The sequence below is a fragment of the Bison bison genome, unplaced genomic scaffold (assembly GCF_000754665.1).
Source record: "Bison bison bison isolate TAMUID 2011002044 unplaced genomic scaffold, Bison_UMD1.0 scf7180017859061, whole genome shotgun sequence".
Taxonomy (NCBI): Eukaryota; Metazoa; Chordata; class Mammalia; order Artiodactyla; family Bovidae; genus Bison; species Bison bison.
The window spans coordinates 75,125-80,904 of NW_011489633.1; positions in this window are offsets into that span (position 1 = coordinate 75,125).

Sequence of the window (5,780 nt, forward strand, 5' to 3'; positions counted from 1 at the left end):
TTTTTCTTTTTTTTTTCTTTTTTTAAAATTTTATTTTATTTTTAAACTTTACAATATTGTATTAGTTTTGCCAAATATCAAAATGAATCCGCCACAGGTGTTATTTCTTCTAGGTCCTTGTTAAACCTTTCTTGCATCTTCTCAATCCTTGCCTCCAGGCTATTTATATGTGATTCCATTTTATTTCAATATTTTGAATCATTTTCACTATCATTATTTGTAATTCTTTATCAGGTAGATTCCCTATCTCTTCCTCTTTTGTTTGGTTTGGTGGGCATTTATCCTGTTCCTTTACCTGCTGGATATTCCTCTGTGTCTTCATCTTGTTTATATTGCTGAGTTTGGGGTGGCCTTTCTGTATTCTGGCAGTTTGTGGAGTTCTCTTTATTGTGGAGTTTCCTCGCTGTGTGTGGGTTTGTACAGGTGGCTTGTTAAGGTTTCTTGGTTAGGGAAGCTTGTGTCAGTGTTCTGGTGGGTGGAGCTGGATTTCTTCTCTCTGGAGTGCAATGAAGTGTATAGTAGTGAGTTATGAGATGTCAATGGATTTGGACTAACTTTGGGCAGCCTGTATATTGAAGCTCAGGGCTGTGTTCCTGTGTTGCTGGAGAATTTGCATTGTATGTCTTGCTCTGGAACTTGTTGGCCCTTGAGTGGTGCTTGGTTTCGGTGTAGGTATGGAGGCATTTGATGAGCTCCTATCACTTAATGTGCCCTGGAGTCAGGTGTTCTATGATATTCTCAGGATTTGGACTTAAGTCTTCTGCTTCTGGTTTTCAGTCTTATTTTTACAGTAGTCTCAAGACTTCTCCTTCTATACAACAACATTGATAAAACATTTAGGTTAAAGATGAAAAGTTTCTCCACAGTGAGGGTCACCCAGAGAGGTCCACAGAGTTACTTGGAGAAAAGAAGAGGGAAGAGGGAGTTAGAGGTGACCCGAATGAGATGAGGTGGAATCAAAAGTGGAGAGAGCAAGCTAGCCAGTAATCACTTCCTTATGTGCACTCCACAGTCTGGACCACTCAGAGATGTTCATGGATTTACGCAGAGAAGAGAAGAGGGAGGAAGGAGACAGAGGTGGTCAGGAGGATAAATGGGAGGAATGAAAAGGAGAGAGACAGATCCATCCAGTAGTCAGTTCCCTAAGTGTCCTCCACTGTCTGGAATACACAGAGATTCAGAGAGTTGGGTAGAGAAGAGAAGGGGGAGGGAGGAGACAGAGGTGACCTAGTAGAGAGAAGTGAGAGTCCAAAGGGGGAGAGAGCAGTTAAGCCAATAATCTTGCTCCCAAGTAAAAATAGGTACTGAAGATTGGGTTCTTAACAATAACCCTGTGTTCGAGACAGCAAAAGAGACACTGATGTATGGAACAGTCTTATGGACTCTGTGGGAGAGGGAGAGGGTGGGAAGATTTGGGAGAATGGCATTGAAACATGTAAAATATCATGTATGAAACGAGATGCCAGTCCAGGTTCAATGCACGATACTGGATGCTTGGGGCTAGTGCACTGGGACGACCCAGAGGGATGGTATGGGGAGGGAGGAGGGAGGAGGGTTCAGGATGGGGAGCACATGTATACCTGTGATGGATTCATTTTGATATTTGGCAAAACTAATACAATTATGTAAAGTTTAAAAATAAAATTTAAAAAAAGGTACAAAATTGATAACAAATACCAAAAAGCAAAGATTAAAATTCTAGAGTAGACATTGGATTTTCAAAAATACAATATTAAAGAAAAGAAGAAGAAGAAGAAAAAAAAAACAAAGTCACAAAGTTATTTAAATATATATATATATATATGAAGTTTGCTTTAAAAAATAGTCTTTTTTTTGAAAAGTAAAAGTAGGTTATAAAAATGAAAATTAAAGGAGTAATAGAGGACTTAAAATTTTTAAAAAGTTAAAAAAAGAAAAAAAAAAGAAGAAGAAGAAAGGGAAAAAAAGGAAAGAATGATCATAAAAATAGTAAAAATATATCTAGGACTTTCTCTGGTGTTATTGTGGGCAGTGTGGGGTCAGTTCATTTTCGGATAGTTTCTTAGTCCAGCTTATATTTCTGAAGATCTATAGGCCCCTTCCTATGTAGTCGGTACTAACAATAGGGTTTTAATCTATTACACCTGTCACTTCCAAGGTGGTTCCCTCTGTTTTAGCTTCTGTTTGCTGGTCTCTTCAGTGTCTGATTTCTGCCCTGACACAAGGGGGTGGTGGTGGACAGTTTTTTTAAAGGCTCACTTGTTCAGTCGCTCTGTGGGGAGGGAGGGACGCTGCAAACAAATAAAACTGGCGTGAGCTCATAGTGTCTCAGCCACACTGGGCCTGCCCCCACTCACGGCGCGTGCACCCTCCCTGCCCACACAGCTCAGGCTCTAGGTTGCTCCGCCGGGAACCCTCTAAGGCCAGCCCTTGGCTGTATGCACCTCCCAGGTCTAAGCCACTCAGGTTCAGGCACTTGGGTAGTCCTCAGAGGCACAGACTCCATCGGGCCTGCGTTTTGTGCCCTTCCCAGCTCTGAGCAGCTCGGGTGATGAGGTGTTTGGTGAGCGCGGTCACTGCGACTTATGCCTCTCCCTTCTCTGCCGCTCAGTTTTCTGGGTGTACAACCAGTGCACCTTCTCAGGCGGATGACTGTCCAGAACCCCAAGAAGTCTTAGTAAGCAAAGAAGCCTGCTTGCATTTTGGTAGATAATGTCTCTCTGGGACTGCAATTGCCCTCTTTTGGCTCTGGCTGCCTGTCACCTGAGGGGGATGGTCTGCAGCCAGCTAGTTCTGTTCTGCCCTTTATTCTGTGCGAGGGCCTGGCAGTGTCTTAGGGCCTTTCACGTGGTGGCTATCCCACAGTCTGGTTTGCTAGCCCAAATTAGTTCACTCTGATTACCCTCGGGGGCATTCAGGCCCGATCCTTACTCTAAACAATGGAGCCCGCGCCTCCTTGTCCAGCCCCTGCTTGCTAGTGGCAGGTGCAGGCGTCTGCGCTGCTTCTCCGCTGGGGGAGTTACAGTTGGGCTCCTTATCTATGGGTTTTAATTATTTACTTATTTTTCCTCCCTATTATGTTTCCTTCTGTGCTTCCAAGGCTCGGCACAGACTCGGCAGTGAGAGTGTTCCCTGGTGTTTGGAAACTTCTCTCTTTTTAAGACTCCCTTCCCAGACGGAGCTCCGTCCCTCCTTCTTTGGTCTCTTTTTTTCATCTTTTATATTTTTTCCTACCTCCTTTCGAAGACAATGGGATGCTTTTCTGGGTACCTGATGTCCTCTGCCAGCATTCAGAAGTTGTTTTGTGGAATTGACTCATCGTTCAAATGTTCTTTTGATGAATTTGTGGGGGAGAAAGTGGTCTCCCCGTCCTATTCCTCCGCCATCTTAGGACCACCTCCTAAGTAAATGTTTTCTTTTTACTTTTTGACTTGTGGAAACAAAGTAATAGATTTATTAAGATCAGTGATTCTTCCTTAATCATGTTTATAACTTGCCTTGGAATTTGGACCATCCTGTGTATATTAGCACTCCAAAACATTAGTTCAGTTAAAAATTCTATCTAGAATTCTTTCAAAAATATTGCTTGCTGGTGTATTAAACATGGCATAGAGATTAATAGGCTTTTTAAAATGATTTTTTCCTTTAGTGGTTAGGATATGGAAACGAATGTATGTAGATCTGTATTTGTCCGTATGGTTTTAAATAATTGGAGTCAAGTTTTTAGGACTTCTTTTGTATCATATATCAAAAAGAAACTTCCTGTAGTGATAATTGGTCCTCAGTTTTGGGATAATTGAAGACAATTCATGTGAAGGGATCTGTGAGTACACATATACATGTTTCGTTTAAATTTTTAATTTTCTTCTCAGATATGTATTACTGGTGCCTGATGCCAGAAAACTTCATTTTACAATAAAATATTTTACTTTATAATGTATTGTAAGTGACAACTGATGAAACATACTATGTATTACTTTAGGGACTTATTGAGGATACTGTCTTAACTCATCACTCATTCCCTTTATTAATTTAACATCAATTTTTTTCTTCTAAGCACAGAGTCTGAGTCAGATTAGTTGTCTTCAAGATATTTCATTATCATTATTGAAAATTAGTAAACTGATTATATTTCCCTTTCTTTCTTGACCAGGGATTTTCATCCATGCATCATAACTACAATGCTCAGATTTTGATAATTGTATGAAACATCCTCACTGTTGAAACTTCCTTACATTTACTGTGGTTCTAATTGTATATATATTTTAATTTTCACTTGTATTGAATATATATTGTTCTGTAGATAATTTCAAGATTTTATATTCATTTAATGCTAATAAAATCAGGTATCTAATTTTTATTTCTGTGCTTTAATATTGCCTTGCTATTCCCTTTCTAAGAGAAAAACATGCCACGCTTTTCTTGTTAAGCATAAGAAGCAGAAATATATTTTATTTGTTCAGAGTTATGATTAAATGTCCATATATATATATATATATATTTCCCCCCCCCAAAATGTCCTTGTATTTATCCCTGGTGTACTTTCTATCTTTCTAGATTAAGGAAAAAAGGAATATATATGTGTGTGTGTGTCTGTGTGTGTGTGTATAATCTATCTTTCTATCTGTATATATATGGAAGTGACAGTGTTAGGCACTCAGTCATGTCTGACTTTTTGCAACACCATGGAATGTAGCCCTCCAGCCTCCCTGTCCATTGAATTCTCCAAGCAAGAAGGCTGGCATGGACAGCCATTCCCTTCTGCAGGGGATCTTCCCACCCCAGGGATCAAACCCTATTCTCCAGCTTTTCAGACAGATTCTTTACCATCTGAGCCACCAGGGAAGCCCATGTGTGTGTGTGTATATATATAGCATAGTTAAAACTATAATGAAATTAAGGAATGAAGCTATACCATCATTAAATTAAGAGAGATTTAAAAAATCTCAGATCATGCTTTGGTTTCTGACATGACACAATGAATGGTATAAGAATAGTTTGAAATCAGGAAAAGCACTAAAATGAACAAAATGAGTTTCAGTGTTAGAAAATATTAAGTAAGAAAAACTTTCTCCTCATAGTTTTGCATTTATCATGGTTTTTGAGGTGGCTTTAGTGCTTCCCTGGTGGCTCAGAGGTTAAAGCACCTGCCTGCAATGCAGGACACCTGGGTTTGATCCCTGGGTTGGGAAGATCCCCTAGAGAAGGAAATGGCAACCCACTCCAGTATTCTTGCCTGGAGAATCCCATGGACGGAGGAGTCTGGTGGGCTACAGTCCACGGGGTCGCAAAGAGTCGGATACGACTGAGCGACTTCACTTTCACTTAGTTATAAAATGAAAGTGGATACTGACTATACAGTATGATAGTGATTATGCAAATCTAGAGGCATACAGATAAGTACTCCATGACAAAAATAATTGGGAGGAATTCATTAAATTGTTACAACAGTTTTTTTTTTTTTTCATATCATTCTTTGAATTTTGTTATATTCCAGTTTTCTTTTTAACAAACATATTTACTCCCTAAATAGTATTACATATTTAAATATAAAACTTTTATTGTCAAAAATGTATCATTCTGCCCCTGATGATTTTAATCATGGAGTAGATATTTCACTAGAAATAGTTTCTCTACCACTCTGGGAATAAATTTAGAGCATCACAAAGGTAGACCAAACCATTAGGCTCTTCATTTTGTGTCTCCTAAGGGAGAAGGCACTGGCAACCCACTCCAGTACTCTTGCCTGGAAACTCCCATGGACGGAGGAGCCTGGTGGGCTGCAGTCCATGGGGTTGTGA